Here is a 13,892-nt window from a genome sequence, read left to right on the forward strand (position 1 = left end):
TGGCTTCTCTACGCTCCAGTGCAATCTTCAGAGTTTCTTCTGACATCCATTTTGGTCTTTTCTTCCTCTTCTGTCTTTGTAATGACCGTTTGCACTTTTCCTGGATGATGCACTTGACATCCTCCCACAACTCATCTGGTCTTCGCTCATTAGTGTTCAAGGCCCCAAACCTGTTCCTGAGAAACAAAGTAGGAAAAAAAGAAAAAAGAAAAGATTGGAAAGAGAATAGAAAGGAGAAGAACAGGATCATATAAATGATCAGAGGCTACTAGTAGTCACAACAGCTACAGTCAAACTAATAGTAATAACAATAACAGAATAATGACAACTTCTTGACTTTACACTTCCCTCTCCAAGAAATTCCTTGAGTGTTTTACTGACACTGTCCGGTAATTTAATCTAGTATCAATCTGATAGAATGTACAGAAAACTTAGCTTCGCCTTAGAAATTCAATGATGTATAAAATATATAGGAAGAATATATTCCTGCTATCTAGAGATAAACCAAATATGTATTTATTCATACATTCAACCATTCTCATTCAACAGTATTTATGGAACATTATTTATATGCCATTTTTTAAACGAATTTGATATATGTCAGTGAATTTAAAAAAGTATCATTTTCTAGCTTCTGTTTAGCACGAGTTTGTGAGGGTGAAGCAAAGAATAAACAAAGAAACATATTTGTATAGAGAATGAATAACTACAGTTATATTTTAAGGTTGTTGTTGTTGTTATGTGCCATTGAGTCTACTATATTTTAAGGTAGAATTGTAATATTTTTGGATTTACTTTTTGGCAGTTGACTAGAAAATGCATTTGAAGGATAGAAAGAATCCAAAGATGGCTCCAGGATTTTACCTAGTTTCAATGGGAAGCCTGGTTTTGATGAGCTATGAGGAATTGAGTTTTAACCTCTTATATTCATGAAGTTTAGCTGATGCTCAAATACATATATTGAGTAGGTGCTTTCAAAGTAAGTGAAGAATTGTTGTTTTTCATTTTTGTTGAGTGGAGCACGACTCATAGTGACTTTGTGAAGAAAAGACCTAATGCCTTTCTATAACTATCGTCGTTTCTCCAAGTTCGTAGTTTCCATAGGCCTGTGGTTTAGGAAGTGGATGCCACTCTTGCTTCAAAATCTGTTTTACAACTAGGAACTCCACCAAACATTGTCCACATTAGAAAACCATTATGGCATTTGACTCCCCAATGGCAGAAGGTTCAGCATCACAGCAAGCCCAGATTACCTCAGTACAACAAATGGACAAAGAGTGATGTACAAAGTAGAAGAATGTTCCTCCAAAATATAACACCAGCCTCACTTTGCAGTGGTTAAATGCCATCAAGTCAAATACAACTTGTAGAGACCCTCTAATGCCATGAATTGGACAGGTTTATCTTAGGACATAATTAATGTAGGAAGAAAAGAAATCCAGGAATTGATAATTTAGAGGGGCTGAGATGCTAGGATGGTGACAAGGAACAAGGAAAATGAAAGTTGAGAGGTGGTCAGAGAGAGAAGAGAGCCCAGAGAAGTGGTAGTCTGCAAGTTCTTTCAAAACATAGGATGATCACCTTTGCCCAGTGCTGCTGATAGGAAGATTAAAATGATGACTGTGAACAGAGGCTTTGATTTAACAGCATAGAGGTCATGACGAGAGTTATTTCAGTGGAATGGTGGAGGTTAATCTAGAGACAGTAAAGACAGAAGTGAGGATAACTTATAGGAAATTCTATGGAGGAGTTATGAAGTAAAAGGCATAATAATAAAAGGTGAGGCAGCATCAAGTGAGTTTTATTACTTTACTCCCATCATAAAAGCAACAAAAATGGTACATGGAATAGCAATAGCATGAAAAAGTGTTCAATAGAAAGGAAGGAATTGCTGTTTCAAGCAAGAGAGGAAATGATGTTAGAATCAAAGTTGAGCGAACAGACAAAAGTGTCTAAAAGAGTCTATTCTGATTATTTGCCTTAATTAAAGCTTCATTTGTGACAAATGAAGGAAATGCGAATATAGGACTCATATGTGAGTATTTGGAAGCAGGAGTGGCATCCACTTCCTAAACAACATGCCTCTGGAAACTCTGTGAACTTTGAGAAATGACAATAGTTATAGAAAGGCTTCAGGTCTTTTGTTCATAGGGTCACTGTGAGTCATGCTTGACTTAGCAGCAATCAACAAAACCACCACCACAAACAACATGTGAGTATAATTCATAGAAGAGATAATAAGAAAATTTTCTTGAACTCTACTCCTGATTATTTTGCATAGATTATTTTAGGGTCATTTTCCCCCCAGCTTTTAATATCTCTGATTTTAGAGTGCCTGTTTTAATTGATATGTGCCATAGCTTATTTTTGAGGGTCTTTTTGGTTTTTACACCTAATCCATTAATTAGTTGCTGTTGAGTAATGCAAACTTATAGCAGCCTATGTACGTCCAGGTAGAAGCCTGTTTCATGGAGTTTTAAAGGGCTGACTTTTTTAGAAGTAGATTATCATTCATTTTTCTGTGATAATTCTGAGACTCAAAGTGTCAACGATTCTGTCAGAAACTGCATGTGTTAAATATCTGCACTACCCATGTTAGAGGCTTTTGAGTTAGCTGCAGGTCTTAAGGACTAAATGTGCAACAGAACAAAACACTGCTTAATCCTTTATCGTCCACACAAAGGCTGGGGGGAAACACTTATTATAGTTGATGGTATCTTAGATTCAGTGGCAGATAGTATTTTCCTCTTTGACAAGAAAGAAGGGGGGGGGGAAAGTGAGTTTATTAGCTATTTCCCAATTTCCAAAAGATAAAGATGGTCAGATAGTATTTTCCTCTTTGACAAGAAAGAAGAAAAAAAAAGTGAGTTTATTAGCTATTTCCCAATTTCCAAAAGATAAAGATGGTTAGAAGGAGGATAAAGGTCTGTAAAAAATGAGAATTTGTGACATCGAGGAAAGATGGGTTGAAAATCTACTGAGGTATCATCAGATGACTGCCAGCATCTTCATACAGGGTTACCTGAGACTTTTGAGAACTTCTTTTTGATCTTCATTTTCAAATGGTTCGTTTCATTTCTTGGTTTCAAATGTCTTTTTTCCTGCTTTCTCCTACTGTGCTACTCCTTTCCACCTTTTTTCTCATGTCCCTACTTAAAACCTTAGCTCCTTCTGGAGGAGGTTGGCCTGTGCTTTCTTCATTCCTAAAATAGAGCCATCTCTTTTATTGAGTTTCTTCAACCTTGTCAGTAGCTAGTATAATGATCACCAAACCAATTTTTTTTTAATTTTATTTTTTATTAATTGGTATTTTAGCAAAAGTTTACAGAAAACTTGGATTTCTATTCATTCATTGTTAGACATTTTCCTCCTTACCAAACCAATCTTCTTGATTCCGGTCTCCCTCACAGCAGTTTACACAATCTTCTTAAACTGTAAATAAATAAATATTGTCACTTCTTTAGTACTCTTGATGGTCATCTTTATGTTGTTGTTATTGTTGTTGTTGTTGTTATGTGCCATGAAGTCAATTACGGCTCACACCAACCATATGAAAAATCGCTCTGAACCTTGCCATATCGTGAGCCACACCAAAATGAAAAGGCATTGATTTTTCTTCTGTCATCCTTAATAATTGTCCAGCTAACAGATGAATAACTAGCAATCAAGAACACCATGGCCTGAATCAGACTCACCTTAGTCACTAAACTGACATCATTGTTCTTTAGCACTCTGGAGAATAGATTTCCCCAATGTCAGATCTCTGGTAGCAGACTTTCCAAGTGCAACTCATCTTTTGCTTTCCTAACTGCTACTGATACCAAGAGAGTTGATTGCAGATCCAATCAAGATTAAATCATTAATAACCTAAGTACTTTCTCCATCTAACATGAACTGCCTATTGGCCTGGTGGTGAGCATCTTTGTTTTATTTCTCTTTTAAAAAATTTACTTTATAATGGTTTACATATAAAATTTGTGTACACTGTGTTTCACACTTTCCTTCATTCACATTGTGTTTCCTGCAATCATTCACATATATTGTGTTTTCTAATATTAATCACCATGGAACTATCACAAACATTACCCTATCTTTTATGGATATTTCCCATTTCCTTTATACCTTCCATCCATCCACCAGATTGTGTGACCCTGTGATGGTCCCCTGCCCACCATCACTCCTCTGCTTCCACTTCTTCCCCCTTTAGGGTCCCATACACATTTAACTAGTGATATTTCTATTTTACAATAACAGTCTTACGCAGTGCTTGTCCTTACGAGACTGAGTTTTTTCACTCAACTTAATGCTCTCCATCTCTCCCAAGTTAGGTAGTATTTTTCAAAATTGTTGCTCCTGAGTGCTGAGTAGTATTCTATTGTATGAATATACTACAATTTCTCAATCCATTTTATTGTGGTTGGACATTTGGGATGTTTCCATTTGGGTTGTTTTCATGTTCTTGGGTTTACTTTGGTGGCACGTATATATTCCATATAAAATTTAAACAATACAGGGAAGATTCGCGTGGCCCCTGCACAAGGATGACAAAAAAATCTGTGAAGTGTTCCATACTTTTATTTTGGGCATGTGGCCAGGAGAAGGACATCATGCTTGGAAGGGTGAAGGGACAGCGGAGGAGAGGAAGATCCCAAGGAGCGCTTGGTTTTACCCTCTCTAGAATAGACCTGTTAATATGTTCAGTACTCTGTTCCAGCACCACAACTTAAAGGCATCAGTTCTTCATCTGTCATCCTCGGTCATTGTCCAGCTTTCTGATGCAAGTAACTATGAAGACCATGGCATAAATCAGGTACACCTTAGTCTTTATGCTTACATCCTTGCTCTTCAGCACTCTGGAGAGGTCTCTGATAGCAGATTTTCCCAAGGCAATTCAGCTTTTGATTTTCTGACTGCTGATACCAAGACTGTTGATTGCAGAACCAAGCAAGCAATCTGAAATTGATAACAGTCTCAATCTTTTCTCTACCATGATGCTGCTAGTTGTCCCAGTGGTGAGAATCTTTGTTTTCTTGATGTTGAGTTTCAATCCATATTGCAAACTACAGTCCTTGACTCTCTGCAGTTATTACTTCAGGTGCTTCTCAGTTTCAGCAAGTAAGGGTGTATCTTTGCATAGCACAGGCTGTTGATGAGTCTTCCTTCAAACCTAATACCACATTCTTCCTTGTAATTCCCAGCCTCTGAAATGATTTGTTCTGCATACAGATTGAAAAAAAATATGGAGACAGAACACATCTCTGATGCACTCCTTTTCTGATTTTGAACCATGCAGCGTTTCCTTGCTTTATTCTGGTGACTACCTCCTGGTCCACATATAGGTTTCACATGAGCACAATCAGATGTTTGGGTGTTCCCATTCTTAAGGTTAGCCACAATTTATTTTGAGCCATACAGTCAGTCAAATGCCTTTTTATAGTCAATGAAACACACATGGAAATTCCTCTGGTACTCTGTGCTTTCTACCAAGATCCATCTGACATTGTCAATGATGTCCCGAGTGCCACGGCCTCTTCTACAGCTTGTATTTCTGGTAGTTCTCTGTCGATGTATTATTTCAGTCACATTTGCATAATCTTCAGCACGATTTTTGCTTCCATGTAATGTTAGTGAAAGTGTTCGATAATTCCCACACTTTGTTGGATTATCTTTTTTTTTTTTTTGAATCGGAATAAATATGGATCTCTTCCAGTCAGTTGGCCAGGTCGTTGTCCTCCAGATTTCTTGGCACAGTCCCATGAGCACTTCCAGGGCACAACTGTTTGTTGAAAGAAGACAATTGGCATTCCATCAATTCCTGAGGCCTTGTTTTTTGCCAATTCCTTTATAATAACTTGAACTTTCTCTTTTATCACCATTGCCTCTTGAACATAAGTTGTTTCATTAAATACTTCTCTACCAGCCAGTTCTTTTTGGTACCTTGACTCTGTGTACTTCTATCTTCTTTTGATGCTTCCTGGATCATTCAATATTCTGCCCATACCATCCTTAAGTATTGCAACTGAGGCTTGAATTTGTCCTTCAGTTCCTTTATCTTAAGAAATACTGATCTAGCTTGACCCTTTTGACATTCCAACTCTAGCTCTTTGCAGATTTCAAAATAATACTTTTTTTTGTCTTCTCAAGCTGCCCTTTGAAATCTTCTGTTCAGCATGTGATTTGACATGTTGATTTCTTCCCTTTGCTTTGGCTTCTCAGTGCTCTCGTGCAATATTCAGAGTCTCTTCCAATACCCATCTTGGTCTTTTCTTCCTCCTTTGTCTTTGACCTTTTGGATTCTTCATAAATAATATTCTTGGTATCTCCCCACAGCTCTTCTGGCCTTCACTCATTAATGTTCAAGTCCCCAGATCTCTTCCTGAGATGTTTTGGTTTGTTTGTTTGTTTGTTTGAATTTTTGTTTGTTTTTTTTAATTTATTTGTTTGTTTTTAGTTCAAGTGAGATAGACTCAAGCTCACATCTTGTTTCTTGTGGATTTTGTTGAATTTTCTTTAGCTTAGATTTGAGTTTGCATATGAATAATTGATGGTCTGTTCCACACTCAGCACCTGGCTTAGTTTTTACATCTGATATTGCGCTTCTTCAGTGATTCTTTCTGTACATTCTTACTGTCTGATTCCTGTGCTAGATATCAGGTAAGGTCCATGTATGTAGTCACCATTTATATTCCTTATAAAAGATATTTGCAAAATCCTTGACTGTAAAAATCTAACTTTTTTTTCTCCTGCCCATTTCTGTCACCAAGCTCATGTTTTCTGATGATTGATCCTTCTCCATTTCCAACTTTTGCATTCCAGTCACCCATTAGAAACTGATGGAAGGTTGCTCTGAGTCAAAACTGACTCTGGCTGTGATTTGAATCATAGTACAGTGCCTTATCTGGATAGTATTAGTCAAAAGTGTATGAGCTCCCTCCCCCCTTTTATTTTTTCTGTTTTCCACTCTATTGTAAGTTAAATACTAGGGAGGAAATCAGGCAACTGAGTCTTTCATATGTTACTTCTGGAAAGTCATTTTGTAATTTACCAATCAGAAATGTCCTTGGGCTTTTCTGACCTTCTATATTATGTCTCCTCATTTCCCTTATACTCTCATAACTTTTGTTCATTTGTTTGCTTTCTTTTTACAAAAAGAGACAATTTAGAATAGTTGAAAAGACAAAGAGATGCATAAAAATATAGACAACAGCAAATGCATAGGTACACAGACATGACAAATAGATATAGATAGATGGAAAGAACTACACCCATGATCAGGTATAGGTTTGGCAGATAATACTTCTACATTCATTAGTAAATACTGTAAATACATGTGTACAGCAGAATCGAAAGGGAACAAAGCCTTGTAAACTTCTTAATTATAGCCAAACACCATGAGGGAATGAGTTACAATATCTGGTACCTTTGAACCATCGTCTTAGGGACATCAAGGTCAATTGGTATAACATAGTCCATAAAGATAATTTTCTGCATATTATTTTGGTAAGTAGAAACTGGGATCTTAAAAGCTTCGCATTCTGAAAGGCAGTTTAATGCTTCCTCAAAAAGATTAGAAATTCCATATGACCCATCTAGTTCACTACTTGGAATATATCCTGAGAAAATGAGAACTGAGGCACAAATGGAGATTTGTACACCAGTGTTCATGGCAGCATTATTCACCATCGCAAGAACATGGAAACAGTCCAAATGTCCAACCACAAATGAATGGGTTGAGAAATTATGGTACATTCTCACAATGGAGTACTATGCAGCACGCAGGAGCAATGATTTTATAAATTATTACCTAACTTGGGAGAGACTGGAGAGCATTATGCTGCGTGAATTCAGTCCCACAAGAATAAATATTGTATAAAATCATTATTGTAGAATGAGTAAAAGAATCCGAGGGATGTGGGAGAGGGTGGAAGCAGAGGGATGAGGATATGCAGGGGGAGGGAAGTATTAATCATGGGATTATACAATTTGATGGTTGAGGGGGTGAGGGAAATGGATAGAATTTGTTCTTGAAAACAATGTATTCTAATTTTGTAAATAAACTAGTCAAAATTTTTTGAAAAAAGGAGAGTAAAAACAAAGATGTACTGATACACTTAATCCAAGAGAGAATGGTCCATGCAGACCTCAACATCCACTATCCTGAGGCCAGAAAAACTAAACAGTGCACAATTACCACCACTGACCATTCTCAAAAGAATCACAGTAGAAGATCTTGAATGTGTTCAGGGGAGATATGGAATAACACTAAAAAAAAAAAAGTAGGCCAGGCATAGCTTTCCATTGAAAACTCAGGGTGAAACTCCTGAGACCATGGCCATTAGTCATCCTTGAAAACTCCCTCCCACAGTTCAACTCCTATTCAAGCAATAGACCGATCTGTAAAGTGACAGGGAGACAGTGATACCTCGGAATAACCAACTACATAGGATCAAGAGAGTACTATTTGCCCAAAGAGAAAAAACAAAACAGCAAGAAAAGAAGACAAAAAGATTAATGGAAATGAGAATTACAGTAAGGTTAGAAAATATGATTATTACATAGTGAATATTACAATTAATGTTCTAAATCAAAATGGATAGGAATGGTTGAAAGAGAAAACCAATTTGTTTTGTAAACTTTCACTCAGATCACACACACACACACACCCAAAACACAAGCAAACTTTCTGAATCAGAAAGTTCTCACTTTGAGTAACAGCTCTACCCTTTGGCAACTCAGTGACCTGGGACACTCTAGCCTCTTGCCTTCTTTTCGTCACTGACTTCATACTGTTCTTATGTATTAGCTTCTCTTAGTAGCCAAAGCATGTGAGCTCATTCAGTATCTACAGTTGGGCATTTAAAGTGTAAAAACAGCCAGTACATATAGGAATATGCATAGTGCTTATCCCGCAAATTAAGGAATACAAAATATTGGGTATTATGTTTACCTCCTCTGTATCTGTTTCCAGAATACTTATATATCTTTGCATCTTGCACAACATAGTGAAACACAATGCTAGGCATATATCAGATGTTTATTAAACATATATTGAGCAAATGAATGACTTCTCTTTTTTATCTTTTGGCATTTTAAATACATTGTCATTTATATAGTATAAACTCAATATATCAATCTATAAAAGCTCAGCAAACATTTATGAAGCACCGAAGAGCCACTGTGCTAGCCACAGTGAGGTAATCAAGATGATAAATGGATAGGATGTTCCTGAAACTCACAGTCTGAAGAGCTAAACTAGTTGCATAAAAAGCCTAATGACCCATAAGAGAGATAAATCTCAGTTTGATAGTTGTATTCTTGATGGATCAATGAAGTGATTGGTATTTTCCTCAGTGGTTCTATATTCATTATGTATTAACTCATGCTTCCGGATTAATCTTTCTAAAACACAGGTCAATTAGGATCGACTCCTGTCTGAAACCCTTCAATGACTCCCTCAGGTCCTTGAAGTTTAAGAACCAAATTCCCATCTTGTCTTTCACTTCCCTCCATGATGGATTCCCAAAGTCACTTTCCACCTTTAGCTCTCACTGTTCCCTTTGGAGCAATTTAGGGGCGGGAAGGGGAAGGCTTCTATAAACACTTAATTGTCAAATGAATATTCGAGGTGATATTAATGACCATGTACCAAGCCATACCAATCCATTTTCCTCTAACTCATGCTCTTTCCACCCTTGTGCCTTTGCTCAGCCTTTGCTTCACATCGTTATCTCAACCTGAGGACATCCGTTTAGTCTTCTGGTACCATTTACAATAGTATCCCTTTCCACAGAGGAGACGTACACATATGGATGAGCGTACGTCTACACATGCACACAACTGGCTAGAATTTCTTTTTCTGGCTCCTTATATCTCTTTAGTTAGACACCTCGATGGCATGGACTTTTTGTTTTCACCTTGCCTTTTACTTATTTTGCTCAGGCTTTATATATTCTGTTAGATAGAGTATAGAACTTCTAAGGAAGATATTTTGCCTGCCAGCTTTGTACTGCATAATGCATATTAAATGTAATGTCATAGACATTGTAATTCAGTACTTGTTTGTTAAATAGAATTTTTTTATATGATCGGTGCTAAAGTAACAGACCTGGAAAACACCATTCTTGGTGAAGTGGTAGAGATGGGGGTAAGTTAAAGAGGAAGGCCCTCAATAGGATGGAGTATCTCAGTAGGTACAGCAATGTCTTCAAACGACCTTACTATTGAGAGGATAGTACAGGACCAGGTCCATTTCATTTGTACCTAGATCACTCTGAGTCAGAGATGACTCTAAGTCACTAGCAGCATTGATAAAAAGTAACAAACAGTAGAAGGAGGAATAGGAAGAGAAAGAGGAGGAGGCAGAAGGGTAAGGGAAGGTGAGGGGAAGAGAAACAGGAGAGAAAGAGGAGATGGGACGGAGGAAAGAGGGAAGGATAAAAGAGGACAGGGAGGAAGATGAAAGAGGAGAGGGAGAAGGTGGGGAAAAGGGAGAAAGGACAGGAAGGAAAAAAGGGAGGGAAGAGAGAGGAAAGGTCATGGAGCAGACACTGAGAAAGAGAAGTAGGAGCTATTCCCTTTTCTCAATACTAGGGAACACAAATAGGCTGAAAATTACTATATTGAAAATAATCTCGCCACATGTAACAGAGAGGAACAGAGAATGTTGGAAGAATGCTTAAAATAACATTTTTGCTGTCCTACTCCTTGTTAGATATAGTGCCAAGAGCTTTTTTGCCCACTAGCCCATTTATTTCTTTTAACATCTAAGAAGCTTGAATGGATCATGCTCCTCATTTTCTAGATGAAGGAATTGGTGCTCAAAGTTGTAAAAGCACCTCCCTAAGGTCCCTGTCTCTCAATTCCTCGTCCTCTTGGCTCTAAGCCACTTCTCCCTTGGAGTTCCGAGTCAGCACAGTACTTTGTCATCTGGGAAGGACCAGAATCGAATCGGTCCGTGTCCAAGGTGGAGGAGAGGAATACGTGCCAGGAAATGGCAAGCCTCCACATCATAAAGCTCCTTCTTCTCACACTTCCCTAACCTCAAATGCCCTTCTGATCCCAGGGTGCTTGCTGAGTGATTGTAGCTAGTAACTGCTCTACCCAGCAGCATTTGAGAGGACTCTTCCTTAATACTTAGCCCCTGCTCATAGGAAATGGCTCATTACGGAAGTCCCTCTTGTTTGATTAGCAGAGACCTGGCAAGCACTTGACAGGAAGCCGTGTCACTGCCTTTCTGTGGTCTGCCTACAAAGCCTGTTCAAGAAATGAGAACGTGCTTGTTGACAAACAGGATTACTGACTTTCACCCATCTTCTGCATCCAAATATTGTTTTATCTCAATGAGCCACAAACACCCTGCTCTCCGCCTTGCCAGAAGGAGAAATGGAGTTCTCAAGAAAAAGTGGATTAAAGATATCAACCAAAGATGCAAACGAAAAAAGCAAATAGAGTTGTGGAGGGAGATTAGGAAAAGTCATGATAGCAATAAGATTTGGGGCTAGTTATTTAAATATCTGAACTTTCCTCCATCTTTAGACATGCAATACTAGCATAAACTCAGAGCTATGTATTTGATAAAAAGAAAGCATCTTACCTAAAAATCAAAGAGTTGATATCTTACTAGTGAACAGTTACAATTTTCTGGACAATCCCCATTTCCTGTATATGTAGAAATATAGTTTATATAAGTATAAAAATCTTATATATATATATAAATACACACATACACACACACACACACACACACACACACACACACACATCTTGGTGTTGTTTTTTTTTAAAATGCCGTTGAGTCATAGGCAACTCATAGCCACCCTGTGAGTGAAAGTCCTCAACACTTGTGTGAACTTTCATCCTTTCTCCAGGTTCATAGGGTTTCCGGAGGCAAGCTATTTCAGAATTGGTTGCCACTCCTGCTTCCAAGCTTGTTTTAATCAGGGAGCTCCACCAAACACTGTCTGCCATGGGTAACCAACCATTAACGCATTTGACACATTATTGTCACAGTGTTCAGCTTCACAGCAACCACACGTTACCTCTGAATGTCAAGTGGACACACAAGGGCTGTATGACCTGATATATAGAATGTATATATAGAAATACAGTTTTTATGTACTGTTGAGTAGACTGTAGTGCATAACAATGAACCTCCCCCATCCTATGGCAGCCACACTATCTCCAACACTCTGGAGCCCATTGCTAGAGGCACTGAATCGATCCATTTTGTTGCAGATCTTCCTCTCTTTCACTGACCTTCCATCTTTCCAAGCATGATGGGCTTCTCAAAGGACTGGCCCAAATAATGTGAAAAGAAGCTTCACTTCCTTGCTTCCAAGAAAGCACTCTGGTTTCACTTTCTCCAAAACAGACCTGCTCTCTTGGTAGTCCATGAGATATTCAGTACTCTTCTCCAGCACCACAACTCAAAAACATTGACTTTTCTTATCCCTTCCTTAGACATTGTCCCACTGTCAGATGCATAGCAACACTAGAGAAGACTATGGCTTGGATCAGGCACACTTTAGTCTCTAAATTGACATCATTTCTCTTTAATACTTTGGAGAGGTCCCTGAAAGCAGGTTTTCCCAATGAGACTCATCTTTTGATTTCTTGACTGCTGTTACTAGAGATATTGTTTGTGGATCCCAGTGAGAGGAAGCACTGATAACTTCCATCTCTTCTCCATTTTTCACAATGTTATTTTCTTGATGTTCAGATATAATCTATACTGAAGGCTGTAGCCCTCGATCTGTATAGTTCATCTCTTTCTTTCTTTTTTGTTGTATATGTAAGAACCCAGTGATACAATGGTTAAGACTCAACTGCTAACCAATAAGTTGGCAGTTTGAACTCACCTAACAGCTTCACTATAGAAGAGAGCTGGTGATCTCCCATAAAAAATTCAAACTAGAAAACTGTGTACATTTCTTACTCTGTCTCATTGGTTTGATAAGAGTCAAAGATCAACTCATCCTAACAACAGATATATGTATAACAAATAATTGACCTTTAATATACCATGAGAGAGACTAGAAAGTCTTATTCTGAGTGAAATAACTCAGTTATATAAGGATAAATACTGCATATTTATGGCTTGGTGTTAGCTCTTATCTTTCTGCTGTGAGAATTCTAAATTCCTAATAAGAATTGTTCTTCAATTTGGATTTGAAATGAAGAAACATCTGGAGCCCCATTAAAGTACAGACAGTATTAGCAAGAACTAACCTCTGATAACGATGTTTTCACTCTGGCAATGGCCGTTTTCCTTCCTGGTCTGGACCAGTTCTATCCCTGATTAAATGTCATTTACATTTATTTAAAACAACAGTGTCAGCAAAAATAAATAAATCTTTGTAGTTGAAAGGTACTGGAATTTTAATATTCTTTGTTACCATAGAATAAATTCTAAAAAAACCACAAAGCTCAAGCTCACTGCCACTGAATCAAAACTGACTCATCTCTGGCCTTTCACTAGGGTTCTGAGGCAGGAAATAACACAGAAAAAAGAGTGCCTGTCTTTCTTCCACAAATCCATTGGTGGATTTAAGCCCCTAGAGAGACACATCTTTGGGTTTGCAGTGCAACTACCTAGGGACTAGGCCACCAGAGTACCTTTAACTTAACAAAAATAGTGAATTTTAAATAGTGAATTCACAAAATAGTGAATTAAACAAAATAAACTGTATTTATTTACTGCAGAACTCCTCAGTACTTTAACTCAACTATTATGCATCAGGATTGGTGGGAGATCTATTAACGATCTGCGTTATGCAGATGACACAACCCTGTTTGCTGAAACTGAGGAGGACCTCATGTACTTGCTGCGGAGGGTCAAGGACTACAGCCTTCAGTATGGACTGAGGCTCAATGTCAAGAAGACAAAGATTCTC

General features: G+C 37.8%; 1 protein-coding gene across 1 annotated transcript in view; it reads left to right on the forward strand.

Annotated features, from left to right (window-relative positions):
• Positions 1-13,892, forward strand: part of BRINP1 (bone morphogenetic protein/retinoic acid inducible neural-specific 1) — a 283,604-nt gene that overhangs the window by 200,224 nt on the left and 69,488 nt on the right. The window lies entirely within an intron of this gene.

Source organism: Elephantulus edwardii, unplaced genomic scaffold (assembly GCF_000299155.1).
Source record: "Elephantulus edwardii isolate Elephantulus edwardi_28Jun2011 unplaced genomic scaffold, EleEdw1.0 scaffold00092, whole genome shotgun sequence".
NCBI classification, from domain to species: Eukaryota; Metazoa; Chordata; class Mammalia; order Macroscelidea; family Macroscelididae; genus Elephantulus; species Elephantulus edwardii.